Genomic DNA, 15,615 nt, shown 5'->3' on the forward strand with positions numbered 1-15,615 from the left:
CGCATGATGAGCCATTGAAGACGGAAGTAGTGCCCTCCAAAATGTGTACCTATTTGTTCTATCGTATCCATAACTTAAATGCCCTCAGTTGCTGAAAGAGATAAAAAGTATTTGCAATTCCTATAAGTTATGCATAGTTCTCGTGTGATACCTACTATCGAACAATACCGCATTCAACTGAAAGTAATTGGACTGAATCATGTAGAAAGGAATTATCATTTTCGGTTTATTGTAGCATAGACATAAATGCCATGAATTTTTCTAAATGAGCCAGAAATATTAGTTTCTTTTTGCGTTATACAGTTCAGTTACTCTACAGCTGAATGCAAACTTGAAATTAACGAGAGAAACAAAACCATAAACCCACGTAGCCCGGACGCATTGTCGCTTATCTGACGTAAGGGAGTACCGCAATTTCCGTATGAGCCTCAGAAAGCATGGTTTTATATGCGAAATAGAGCTCACATGGAAATTGAGATGTGCCCTTACATCAGAAGGGGACGGTATGTAACAAGGTGGTACAATAGTGATTAATAATAAAATAGGTAGTAGATAAGCCAAATGGTACAATAGTGCTGCGTCCACACAATTTTGCTGGGAAAACAAGGCCAAAAAGTTCGAAAAAATAGAAATCAAAAGTTCTATTTGGCCTCGTTTCCCTCACAAAATAGTGTGGACCCAGCACTATTTTCCCACCTTTCTGCAATTAACGCTGCATGATATAGTCCAAAAGCATCACGGAACTGCATTTTAAATTTGAAAAAGTAATACCTAAACTTTGATATCTGAATTTTGGCATGGTGCCTTGACTAAAATTTTGACAAGAGATAAATGGACAAATGGATCATGGACCTATGCACGCTAAAAGGAAGTATGTTGCATGCAAATAGTTCCCTTTAGCATTTATAAGTCCAGCGTAATAATCAGTGGCGTGGCGTGAATTGCGATATATCGATTGTTATGCCATTTAAACCTATGGTAAAGAATCTATTATTAAGGTGTCCGCTGGGAACACCCTGTTTATCGATCATTTTCCATAGGTTTAAATGGCATAAAAATCGATATATCGCAATTCACGCCATGCCACTAATGATCATAGAACAGAACTTTTAACTACGTGGATGAGGGATTAGATAGAAATGTAGAAGCCAGTTTTGTCACCTGTTGCTAATCATACTAATAATTCATGATTTGCCTTGTTTGTTTCAGATGCGGCTGAAGATTCGGGCTTGGGGGGAGGGATCGCTGAGGGGGGAGGTTCCCAGGGAAGGGGGGTTCGTAGGGTTGGGAAGTATCGCGGAACTAGGATTCCCAGGGGGGAGAGTCCCGGGGAGAGGGGGGTCCGCGGGGTTGGGTGCGGCATCGCGGGGTAGGGTTTCCTAAGGGGGGTTCCCGGGGAGAGGGGGGGATGTCCGTGGGGTTTAAGTAGGATCGCGGAGTAGGGTTTCCAAGGGGGAGGGGCCGCGGAGTAGAATCACGGGGGGAGGAGTAGGATTTTTTTTTTTTTTTTTTTTTTTTTCCGCGACTGGCTTGCTGAGATCCTCCGGGGCGTTACGTCCCGGGGTCCGCCGTCGCCGGCAGGGGCGCCCGCCGGGACCCCGTGGGTCCGTTGGGCGTCCCTGCCCCCGACCCCCCGCGAGGGGGGTCTTTGCCCCCCCGCAAGGGGGGGCTTTTTCCCCCCTCGCGGGGGGTCGGGGGTGGGGGCGCCCAGCGGACCCTTATGGGGTCCCGGCGGGCGCCCCTGCCGGCGACGGCGGCTCCGGGGCGTTACGCCCCGGAGGATCTCAGCAAGCCACGAGTGGAAAAAAAAAAAAAAAAAAGGGAGGAGGTGGGAAAGGAACCTGGGGGCCGGAGGGGCCTGAAGCCGGGGTTGGGGGAGGCCGTCATCGTAACGGGATCGTCGTACCGGGATCATCGTACCGGATCATCGTACCAGGATCATCGTACCGGGATCATCGTACCAGGATCATCGTACCGGGATCGTCGAATTTTTTTTTTTTTTTTTTTTTTTTTTTTTTTCTGTTTCAGGTGCAGCTGCCGTTCCCGCAACCGAAGGTAAGATACCGTTTAATTTCTCCTCATTTGTAAATAAGGGTTATAATCGTTAAGCAGTTTTAGCGGGCACTACTTCCGTCTTCCGAGCAGAGCTGCTTTTTAGCAGAATCAAAAATGGCATGGAGCAGAGGAAGCATGGAGCTACGTCAGCATTGGTAAGTACTTTATTTTTTTCCTCCCCCCCCCCCCCCCCCCGTGGATTAGGGCTCATGGCGATACCACGTTAAAAAAAGCGCGCCTAAAGCTCTACCTCCAGGAGCAGTACCGTATCATTTACCTGATCGGACTATCCTAAGGTGGTGTGGAAACGAGCTTTTCAAAAATTGTTTCCCCGTTCCTTTTACGATTTGTGCTTTATACTGCCGTGCTGAGGAAAAACGCCGTATAAATATTCGAGAGGTGCCAAATGTCCTCCGATAAAACGTTTAGTAAAGAAGAAAGTTATGAATATTTTTCCTTGACATTTTCAGGAACTTTAGGTGAAATTGCAAACAAAATTATCTGAAAATTTGGGAGAAAAATATTTAAACATTTTCCCAAAAATTCGTGATATCGCGGAGGAAATTTGGCAACGCCCGAGGGTTTATACGGTGTTCTTCCTTAGCACGGCAGTATAGCTTCTGGCTGACGTCAAAACCCGAGAATCTTTTTATTGAACCATACGAAACTGAAATTTTCAGGTGAGAGCAACACGAAGCTGAAGAAGTGTGAATTTTCTTTTTTACACGGAGAGCAGAAATTAAATACCTGGTAACTGCCATCAGGTGCCTATAATGGGGCATCAGTTTCTAATAGACCAAATTTAGAGAAAATTTCCTGATGGAAATCCAATGAAAACGGGACACTTTACGCTGAGGAGCAACATGCATATTTTAGCAATAACCTGATGACGCTCGCAAGGTTTTGAATTTCTACTCGTCATGTATGATAGGCCAAGGTGATGTCATACGTCTGTGTGGTATACTGCCGTGCAAAAGAAGAACGTCGTATGAACATACGCATATTTTCTTTTAAAATTTTCAGGACTTTTCGGTAAAATTATCTGAAAAATTGGAAGAAAAATATTCATTAGTTTACCAGGAAATTCGTGTTTCGTGAAAGGCAACTTGGCAACGCTTGAAGGTTCATACGACGTTCTTCCTTAGTAGGGCTGAATAGAACACGAGCAAGAGCTCGCGCGTAATTTTAGATCGTTCTTCGGTCGATCGGTGAGCGGTGACTCTCGCAACGCAAAGAATACGGTAACGCCGGCCATGATGCGACTAATCCTGCTCGATGGATGTGCGCGTTGCGTGTACAGAAATGAAGGCACCTCGGTTATGCTTGCCGAAGGAACTGATGAAAATCACACAGGCATTCTAATGTTGTCGAACGGACAAACGCTCACACTCCTACAACCATGATTTCAAAAACTAAATAAGTGAACTAAATAAGCTCTAATAATGTAAAAACTAAAGAAATTTTAAAATAAATGAAATAAATACATTTTCAATCGGTCCAAAAATCAAATAGAGTGATACATCACTAATCATTCATCTCGAATGAGGCAACTTATAGCTTACGCTTTTAAGTTGAAAGGTTTCCGTAAAAAAAAATACAATTAATGCAATGCGTTATAATGTGTTTTTCGCTTATAAATTGAACATTTAACGGAATTTACTCGGGGCTCTTAAAATCTGCTTTCAAAACGAAGAAAGATAAAAAAAAAAAATGTAGCGCAGAAACTACCCAAGGATCATCTCTCCTATCATTGAATATCTTTCCTTTTTTTTTCATCAATCCTAATGAAATCGAAAGATGGTCTGTTCGAAAAACTTTGAAATATGGGTAAGAAGGGCCGAAAGCTGAGTAGAGATTTTCTGATAACATTTTGACTCTATAAAAATCATGTAAACTATGAAACAAACCAAGGGAACCAATTTTTGTCATATTAAGTTTTCGCATCGTGTGAACTACAGGAAACTAAAAAAAAAAAAAATCATTTTTTCCAAGTGATTTTTTTTTTGTCAAACTTACGATCCTCCTTTACTTACTACTTTACTCGCTCCCTAAATATTGCGGATTGAATTTGTTTTTTTTTTTTCTTAGATGACCCAAAAGAAGAATCATGACAAGAAGTGAGTATGTTTCTGGTGAGGGCATATCTCGGTTCCTAATGACGTTTCGCCGTGCTAAGGAACCGTGAAACCACAGTAATAATGTAAAATTTCTTCCAATAACACATGAATCCTCTGAAAAACTTGTGAATTCTCTCCTTTAAAATGGGTAGAAAAGTTTGACTCTCAATTTGATGAAATATAATTAGGAATGTCAAAGAAAAACTGTGTAATGCATCTTAAAATTAAGAACTTCGTCTTTGGCAAATTGGTAGCGTTCGAATGCCCGTACCGCAGCGTCCTTCTATAGCACGAGAGCTCTGTTGCTTGACCTTCGCGATGATCGGAGGTGCGCGCTAAAAAATGTGCGTCTGTCTTCATTCATTCATGCGAGCCTAGTCGAGCGGCTGAAATTCTTGAGACCCGCTGTCGAAAAAAGATTTAGTCTAAAAACTGTCAAAGTACACTAACTTGAGAATTTAGGATAGTGCGATCAAAGTGATAGCGTGGGAAAATCGACACATTCAGTTAATAGCTCTTACATGTGTCAGGAATTTGCGATTTAAGTACAAATTCCAGAGTAAAATTTTTCGAGAAACGCGATGGTGTAACTGGTTTTTTCTGAAATCAACTCAAAAGCTCATAAAAAGCTCTCAAAGTTTAGTTCCTAATGGAGGGGATATCCCACGTTACCCTGAGAGTCCACAGCTATACATATGAAGACAAACTCTCTGTGCAAAGATAGGGAGCAAATACATTAATAAGGTTGCTACTTTGTTTGGGGACTCCAAAACTGAAAACACGGCAACCCTGCTGATGTACATGCTCCCTATCTTTGCACAGAGAGTCTGTCATGATACATAGGTGGACTCTCAGCGTAGCGGGGGATATCCCCTCCAGTAAGACCTAAACTTTGAGAGCTTTTTGTGAGCTTTGGAGTTGATTTCAGAGAAAACCAGTGGCACCACCGTGTTTTTCGCTAAATTGTACGAATAAGGATCCCGTTCTTAAGCCGCACATTTTTGACACATGCAAGAGCTCCAATGAAGTCATTTTTAAATTCAGTGGCTACGAGGCGTTACTCTGTCATGCTATGGAAAAGAATGTACTACGCAAATGCTTCGAATAACTACCCTCAACGTTTCGAAGAGAAAGATTCAAGCAGTGAATCTGATTTGGATGGCATCCCGCAAGAGGCACTAACTTTTCCGCCCCATTCTTAAAGGACCCCTCACTCCTTCAGTATAGAAAACTTGATGGCGGATAAATATTTTCTGAGATGAGCGGTAAGGGCTGAATTATTTGTTGTTTCTTAAAAGCAACCGACTACTCCGTTAATAACCCATGTTAAAATTTACCAACTTCAAGTACACCTTTCTCTGAAACTGTTGGGTTATGCTGTTCAAATGTTGCAGTGGTCGTGATATTGGTATGTCAGTAAGGTTTGGAAGCAGGATTTTGAAAGGTGAATGTAAGGTGTGATTTTCATAAAGTTAAAATTTACCAACTTTAAGTACACCTTCCTCTGAAACTGTTGGGTGTATGCTGTTCAAATGTCGCAGTGGTCGTGATATTGGTATGTCAGTAAGGTTTGGAAGCAGGATTTTGAAATTTGGTGATTGTTAGGTGTGATTTTCATAAAGTTAAACTTTTTTTTGAAAAAACTTTTTTTTTTTGTTTTGAAACTATTTAGAAAATACACATATTCTTGTAAAGCTGTCATTCCGGTTCCACAAATAGTGCTCCTTTTGCATGATAATTTTAAAAAAAAAGAAGTTAAGATATCTGCAGTAGTTCCTGAGAAAAGTGTACCTTGAGTCGAAAAACCGCCAAATTTTCAGGAGCGCGAAAAAAAACGCACCAATTATACCTGCTGATTATACTACCTATTTCCTACTGATACACGTGTGTTCGAAGTATATTTAATTTTTCTTTTAAATTATAAAATATATTAACTTATATATCGACGGCGGAAGTCCTCAATCACATATCTCGTTTGCGATGTCTGAGAATCTCCGCCAATGTGTTATTTTTTTTAAAGGAGAACAAATTGACTTCATTCCTTGAAGTTTTTGCAGAAGTTTCTCAGCACAGAGACGTAAAATCACGGTAGTTTTAAAGAAATTCCGTTGAGTTTTTTTTTTTAACTTTTATTTATAAACAAAACTACAACGTATTAATTGTTTCCCGTTGAGTAGTTTTCCATTTAAAAAGTAAATTATGACAGGAAGACTGCGACGTCGCAAACCGAGTTATGCGATTGCCGTCTTACACCGTCGGTATATCGTTCGACTCAGCCCACTGTCTTTTATTAAAATACAGTAAAAATAGAAAAACGAAGAAAAATACAATTTGGGTAGCTGGTCACTTTAAACAGCGTGTGTCCTTTGTATGGCTCTAAAAAAAATTAATAATTGTCCTCTGGTGACCAAATCGGCCTTTCTATTTTCGTCCTCAGAGGTTGATTTATTTTTACGATTATGTAGCATCGCGTCCATGATATTGGACTCCATACTCACCCTTCATATACTTGCCTGCTCATTTCGTCCAAGATCTTGGACTCCATGCTCATCGTCAAACTTTTCACTTCTTTGCTTGAGCATGGAGCCCAATAGCAAGTAGACCGTTCGTAGTTTTAAAGTTCATTATGATAGAAAATCGTATACTTTTTTTTATCTAATCTCACTTAACCTAACCTAACTTAACCTAACCAATCCACATTTTTTTACGAAAACCCTTTTTTACGTCTTTATTTTATAACAATTGTCTTAATTAATTGTCGGACCATATGATCATGTATTGTCAGAGAATACCTGCATCCCACAATTTTGGACGTTATGATCACTTCGATTTTTCTGAAAAATTATCCCTCATTAAAGTGAGCATGGAGTCCAAGATCTTGGACGTGATGAGCAACCGAACATTATATAGGTGATCATGGAGTCCAATATCATGGACGCGATGCTACATTAACATTTTTACTATGGAAGTGTGGCAACGTAGTCCCGGATCTATCTCAATCCTCGGAGTCCCATAGAGTGCGCGGGTAACGACAACTTTAATCGGTTATCCAAATATTGGGTCCGTTCCTTCCAATAGAGCCAACACTTTCTCTTCACCGGGACCCAGCCATCGACAGATGTGGCGAAGCGTGCACTTTTAGACGAGCTGCGCTCACATCATCAGAGTTTATAACGGTGAGATGCTCCTCTGATTTTAAAGAAATTGAGCTTTTGAACGCTGAAGGGATTTGCGATTAAAACACATTCTCTTATGTAAAATTTTCCGAGGCACACGAGGCGATGGTTTTCTCTGAAACAAACTCCGTAGCTCGGAAAATCTCTCAAAGTTGAGGCCGTAATGAAAAGGACTGTCTGCGTTTTGATGAGAGTCTACCTTAGCGTCCAGTCAAACTCGCCATTGCCTGCGAATACCCAATCCATCGATCTTTTTCTATAGGTTTAAATGGTAGAGAAATCGATAAATCGCAAATCACGCCACGCCTCTACTATAAACAGGGTGTTCGCGACGAACACCTTAATAATCGATTCTTTACCACAGCTTCAAGTGGCGAAATATCAAAAGTCGATCTGTCACACTTTGCCACTGAAACTCGCATGCACAGATACCTATAGAGAGGAAGTACATTTAGCAGTTTTCCCATTTCGTGTGAGGACTACAGGCTGCAGTCACATGACAACGCTGCTTTTCGGATTCCCCTCATTATGACCTTAACCTTAAGAGGTTTTTTTTTTTTTTTTTTTTTTTTTTTTTTTTTTTTTTTTTTTTTTTTTTTTTTGAAATTGTACTTCAAAGAAAAACCAGTGACAAAAAAAATATGAAAATGGGATCCTCGCGAATTTTTCGTTAGGAGATGTGCTTAAATTGCAAATACCTGTGGCATCAGGATTGCAGAAGCTCTATTTCCATCGGATACCGTCAACAAATTACTTGGACCGCGTCAAGCAGAAAGGAACCAAGCCACATCAGCTATTGCCAAAAATTGGGCGATTTAATTAGCGGCTCTGGTGCTTGCACTAGAGCTGCTATTCCGGACGGTCCCAGCTGGGGAGTATCAATGCAGCATGTTACATTGTAGAGACCGCGCGTTGGTTGATGGGAATCGGCGCCATTTTCGGCTATGTTCCTTGTCATGACTTTATTTTATTGCATACTGTTTTATTGTTAGTCAATGCTATGTTGTGTATTGTATTTTTGGAATCATGGTGATACAGTCAACAATTCAAAACTTGTTTGTGCTTTTATCTCGTGATGGAAAAAATGTACTTTACGTTCAAAATTTGAAAATTTGAATTTTAAAGTTTTCGCGGTTAAGGAAGCTTTAACCACTGGGTTGGAGCTTCCTAGTCATTTACTCGATATCAGCTGATAGCAAACAAAGGTTACCAGGGAAACCGTAAACGTCTAACAACTATCGTGGCCATTGGGGCGATTATTGAAATGATATCGACTGTATGTCGCCGCTTACGACAGGACATAGCCCTATCTTAACTGTGTAATATATCGCAATTCGATATTGTTTTGATTTTTAAAAGGAGCAATTCATTCATACAGTTCCGATTAGTTTTGGCGAACGGGCCCTTAACCTACGGCACTCGGCTCATGGGAATTTTTTAACTCTAAATTTTTTAACCTAACTCTTCCATTCCGGGAACATATTTATTGAAAACGGCGACTTTTTCAACAGTCCTATTTTTATCTACAACATCTAAGTGGCCCTTCATAATCATTTAATTTTGGCCCCTGGCCAGAAAAAGGTTCGGAAATTGCAGTGATTTTGCCGAAAATGCTGAAGTAAGTAAATTTGGGCATTTTTTTTCCTTCTTCAAACTCTGTGGAGAAGCACTTCTCCTCCAGTACATCTATTTTTTTACTTATCTCTCGCAAGGTACATTTACAGAAGGTGTGTTCCAGTATTAACAGTTCAGATTCGTTGTTTTTTTATTATAACGCTTATTTCGGAAAGCAATTATTACATTGTTCAATTCTACTGACTTTCAACACTCGATTATACTCCCGGCAAATTCTGCAGCAGCGTTTCAAATGTTGACTCTAATGCTTCCAACAGCCATCCGATGTCTAAGGGTTTATTCCTAGATTTAGGGATTTTCCGGAATTTCCAGGGATTTAGGGATTTTTCAGGAAATCTAGGGATTTTTTTTTGATGAGGTAAAGTTACCAAAAATCAACTTTTTAACCTCAATTATAGCTTCGACAATCGAAAACATTTTTTCATCTATATTTTGTAGGCCTTTTTGGCAACACTATTTTCCCCGCAAATAAGCCGGAAATTAAAACGATTGTGTCCTTCGATGTACTTGACATTCAACTGCATTCAACCTGTTAATAATAAGAAATCAACTAATATTCTTTCATTTTATTGGTCTGGATTAGCACTGCTTTCAGAGAGCGCCAAAATTCAAACGAGCCAATCAGATTTAAATATTGCAAATCGCTACATCGAATGACATCATGATTCTTCATAAAAAAATGGCGCTTTTTGCAAAATCTAGGGATTTTTTAAGTATATTTGAGCAAATCTGGGGATTTAGGGATTTTTAGCGAAATCTAGGCATTTTTTTTCTTCCCCGCTAGGGATTTAATATCGGAAGACTGGCTTCCAGTATCGCAGCGTTGATCGTCGCTGATGTCGAAATGGAACCTAATGCCGGACATACTGTAACACCTCCATTCCTCAATTCCGGTGAGGAATACGTCTCTACCCTTAACTCAATATAAATATACAAATTGATAAGTGAGTGCTTTAGTCTCCTGAAAACAGAATTGCGAAACTTAAAATTGGAGAAAAATGATGAGTAAATGAAAAAATGGAACCAATTGATGGAAAAGTCGCATGCCATTCTGACACAAAATATGGCGTCTATCGAATCACCTTAACTAAATAAAATAACCAAATTTTCAACTCTCAAACTATCAACTATCAACTATCAAAATTCAAACTATCAAAATTTCCAACAATGACAAAAATGATTGTAATATACCTATAATGTAATGAAATATACACGCTCTAATCATTTAATTTGTATTACCTTTATGTTATGTACCTACATGTTATACTATTTTTATAATAAATTTTGCCAACATGCTTTTCAATTCAGTCTACAACATTTCATTCCGACGTGGCAATAATGATTTATAATGCCCCTAAACATTAAAATGAATTACAATAGTAATGCCGCATTATAATGTCGTATTATACATCGCAACGATTCATGTCCTACTGATTATTGATTATTGTAAGATGAATTCTGTTTTCTCTGATTGTATGTTTCATACGTGCGAAGCAAGTACGGGTCACTAGAAACGTGGTTCGTACGGGTGGCTGATGAAATTGATCTTCGAATACCTTTTGATGAGCTAGGGAAATGGAACCATCTGCATCTCATGGACAATAAATAGTTGCCGTAATTAAGGTCATCCCGTGATTAAGGTGCCGTGATTTAAGTCATAAATTCTTCATCTAATTCTTGATTCATCTCCAAAATGTCTGCTAAAGCTTTCATGCGCTTCTCCTTGTATGCATGAATGAGCAAATTGGGTATCGAACAAGCGGACACTTTTTGAAAATTTAGATGATTCTGGACAATATCGTACAGAAGTCCACGAGCTGCAGATAGAACCATTACCTCTAGCTCATCAAAAGTTATTCGAAGATCATTCAACAACCTCTTTGACAAGTTGCAAAAACTTTTCGTTAACAATAGTGTCACACGGTACTAGGAATATTTACTATTTAACGAACCTTATATTTCCCTGACTCAGTCCTAAATTATAGAAGTATGCGTTACTTTTCCAGCAATCCAAAAAAACAATTATACAAAAAACCAATACCTACACTTTCAGATATAAAAATGCAAATTTTTTGCAGCCTCGCTAAACGACTTATCAACCAGAGATTTTTTAGGAAGCGGACCTCCAAAGAGCTTTCAAAATTAAAAGTATACAACAAGTGATAATGCCATGTATTCGCCATATCAAAGCCCAATACACATTTATACACCGGCTACGTAAATCTGCTAAGTTACAAAACATGAATCGACAGTTGTCGGATTGTACATCAATGACAAAATGTGTCTAGGCCCTCATTCTTGACTACAACTACTGCCCCCAGAGCCGCTCTCCGACGCCAATGCGTTGGAGCTTCCTGCTTGTTTTTTACATGGAAACGGTTGCGGGAATTTTTGAGCAAATTCCAGTATATTTTCTGCATAGCACGAAGCATATCCCTCAAAATTTTCAAAGGAATCCGCACAAGTGTTCTCCTGTAAAAAATTCGATCGCCCAGTTAAATTTGGCGATAGCTGATGTGGCTTGGTTCCTTTTTGCTAGACGCGGTCCACTTCACGCTGTGAGAGCGGGAATTTGAAAGGAGGCTTTGCAACGTCGCAAATTGAGACACAAGTTTCTTTGGGTTCACCATTTCCTGTTAAGATAAAACTGTTCGCGATGCCGTAAATTTTGGTTAAGTGACGAAAGCTCCTTGAAAAAAATTGCAGCCGGTGAAGCATTGCCATTCACAGATAATAAGGAAGCTCGCTTCGAGTGATTTTCGGCTGGAAAGATTCGAGCTGCGCCGCACTGCATGCGGAGAGTGCATGATGCTGCATGATCAAAAGGTGATAAAACACGCGTGAATTGCGAAGATCCTGCATCGGAAATTCGATTCGCTCGATGTTTGATTGATATGTGAATCTCAAAATCGATAAAATTTTTCCTTTACCGATGAGTGTGGAAAACGGCGGAGCTTTTAAAGCTTTCGTAATGTAAATACTGAATCGAGTGCTGAAAGAAGAAGTTTGTAACTGAACTAACTAGAAATGTAAACTACTGAAAGAAACGTACGAGAGCCGAGTTATCCGAAAAGGTTCAGTTACACGATCAAATTCAGCCATCAAACTAAAGCTCTGATTGGTGGAAAAAGACCTGAGGTGAGTATGTGACCAATGAGAGGCCCAATTTGATGGCTCAATTTGATCGTGTAACTGGACCTTAGAATTTTCCTTGTCTTATCATTAAATCTTAAATTTATCAAATGGGTATACTTGTAGAATTAGACACCGTAGAAGTACGATGCATGGATGTGGTGATCCATAAATTTAAAAATCTGGGATTCTTTGGGAAGACCCTAATCTACATGAACTGCACTACATTTAACATTTTATGGGGGCCTTAAAAATAGCATTAATTATTAACAGAACGATTTTTGCGAGCCTCTAGTGGAATATCCTTGGCAAAAAATCTTGTGAGGGCTTACAATGATATGTCACTACAAAAAATTCCAAACACAGAATAAAATACCCAATGAATTTGACACACTCTAAGGTTAGTTAGCGTATTTTGAAATTTTAAACAATCGCAATATATTTTCTTCTATTTGTTACATGTCTTGTGGTGGTAAATCATTTAAATCCGTCAATGGATTCATTTCTAAAGTTAAATTAGCAGATTTGACCGGAGGTTTACAAAAATTATCCTTTTTATGATGCTTGTTAAAGGCTATATGAATCACAATGTCAACCATACGATGCCTTTCTAAGGAAAAGAAGAGTTTGAAGGATGATATGACTTAAGATCCACCGGCTATGCAAGCTCCTAAAAACTTACCCTGGTAAAGATTGGCAGTAGAATCTGTGTTCCAAAATACCATAGACCTAAAGCCGGCTGTAAGATTTCCAAAAGCTTCTGTAGCCGGTTGTGCAATTTCTTTTAGCCTTTTATAGCCGACGGCGACTAAGCAACAGCCAGACGATAAAGTTTATGCTAAACGTTACTTAATACGGATACTAGGACTTAGTTAGTTTTTGGACCACCGCTCTCTTTTTGTGCCGTAGTATCTTGATTTATTTTGCGAGGAATGCTCCGTACTTTTGAAGGATGCCTGCCATTCCTAAAATGTTGGAGTGCCTTCAATTTCGTACGATACTGTGTAATACCTCTGGTGTGAGATAGTTGCTTCAAGCGCCGTGGCACGCTGCGGCGCGGCGCGGCGGGCGGGCAGCCAGCTCGAAACGCGCATTGGCGCCTACAAACCTAACAGGGATACTTCACGCATTGCGCAATGCGTGAAGTATCCCTGTTAGGTTTGTAGGCGCCAGTGCGTCGCCGCTCCGCTTTGTGTTAGGCTCAATATTTAATCTTGCGGAGTCGGCGTTTTTCAACTCATGATTTTCAAATGTTTGCACACTCTGTATGGATAATTCTCATTATAATTGATGAAAAAAAATATTTTTTAAAGGAAAATATAATTTGTGTTTTGTAAATATGAAGGTAGTTCCGTATCAAACTTAATGATTTCCAAAGCACACGAATTTCTACACAATTTCTTATGGCCTTTTATAGCCAATGGAGATAAAGTGTAAAGCCCGGCGATAGGAACTATAGCCCGACTGTATACTTTTTTATAGCTTCGTATAGCCCGGCTGTATGATTTGCTCCGCTTTCTACAGCCAGCTATATGATTTTCAATAGCCCTCTTTAGTCGGCTGTAAGAACTCCTATGGTATTTTTAAAAGCAGCTCCTATCGCAAATTTTTACCAGGGTACTTTTTTGCCTAATGAGTTTAACTCAGAGTTCAAATTAAGGCGCAAATCCATGGAGAGGCTCCTGATAGATATCATAATCTAAATTATTAACATTATAGTGAATATTAGAGAGAAATTCAACGAGAAGTGCGACGGTGAAATAAGACCATCTCTGGAAGTTTACTGCAAAAGTACATCTAAGACAATCTGCAGAACTGAGCTTTTTTGGACCATATATTTTGACCTATTACTTAAGCTTAGACCCCCGTTTTTCTCTTCGAGTATACCTTATGGAAAACCCCTCATGGAAAGTAGCCTTGAATACTTTATCTTCGAGTGTGTAAAAATCATTTGCTTAATTTGAGAAGATCTTGACTGGTTTTGTTTACACTGTGAGCGTCATCCAGATGCCATTGATCATCGGAATTACCGATTCATTTTCTCGCAACTGACTTAACTTGTGAGGTTTCCAAGTCAGAAAGGGAATTTCGGCAGGGGTTTATAGACTTCCTACATGGCTTGGATTTTGCAAAAAGGAGGCAAGAGCATTTGCATTTGTTGCTAGGATTGTGCAACATACATTCTTTGCAACAAAATTAGTGAAAAAATGAAAAAAATCGTTTTTACAGAATTTGCAGAACTAATTCTTGCAGATAGCATGGATATTTCCGGCTGGCAAAACCAATCCAGCTTTAAATCATTGAGAGGTTCCAAATATCGATGGACAAAGTGCGAAACCACGGATGTAAGTTTTCGACGTTGTAAACTTCCTTTCATACTTTATATCGTCTAAGGAAAATTATTCAACGTAATTTCTTGACAATTCTTTGATTTTTCTTCTCTGCCGGCAGAATGTTCTGCATAAATTGCAGGCTATGAAGTTAGCTTATTTTTCTTCGAAAGCATAAAATTGGAACGGAAGTTTCGCAACACCGCGATGGAGTTACGTGGTTTCGCGCTGTATTTATCGATATACGGCATTACGTCGCTCCTCTGGCGTAAGCAGAGCGTATCTCGATTTCCACATGAGCCCCAGAAAGCTTGGATTTACATGTAAAACAGGGCTCACGTAGAAATCGAGATACGCCCTCACATCAGTGGAGTGACGGTGAGTGGGGTTCCAAATGTACTTAGAATGACTTCATGACGGGCTCCAGCGAGCTTATTGTTGAAAGTGGTAGACACACTGATAGACAAAGCAGACATAGGGAGTATGGAGTGATCCTATTGGTTGGACTGGGTGGCTCCTGTAGACTAAGGTAGTAAATGATGCACTACTTATCGGATCTCCCTTGGGTTGTCGTTAGTTAGTCTCTCACCTACCTCTTTTGTCCATTGCAACCACCTGCTTCTACCGATAGGATCCCTCCATATCCCTGTTGTCCTCTTTGTCTATCGCTTTGTCTATCAATTTTCACGATCAGCCCGCAGCAAAGAGCATTAGTTCTCATCCTTAGTGGCAATTTTGCAAGTTGGCAACGCTGTTTTTCCTCCAATTGAATCCATCATTAAAATCGATTTTAGATGAGGTAAGTTGCCTCACTAAGAATCGATTGTCTTACATACACTTATCTAACTGACTAACGAACTAACATGTCGCTCTTACGGCGGTTCTGTGCGCTCTGCGACACCCAACCGCCACCGATAGCGATCCTGCCAGAGCTCCTCCGGCAAATCGCATCTCCTCATTCCCTGCCTCATTCCATCGATCCACGATTTGGCAGGGCGTACTCTACATTTTCTGTCAGAAGTTTCTAAAGGGAACCCCCTATATTTAAGAAATACAGCGTTGCCAACTTTCAAGAAGTGCCACGACTCATCCCTGGTTCAGATTGCTCGCTGTAAGCCCGAAGGACCTAGGTTCTTTACGATCCCCCGCAGAGGCGGATCCAGCAATTTG

Source organism: Bemisia tabaci, chromosome 5 (assembly GCF_918797505.1).
Source record: "Bemisia tabaci chromosome 5, PGI_BMITA_v3".
In the NCBI taxonomy this organism is placed as follows: Eukaryota; Metazoa; Arthropoda; class Insecta; order Hemiptera; family Aleyrodidae; genus Bemisia; species Bemisia tabaci.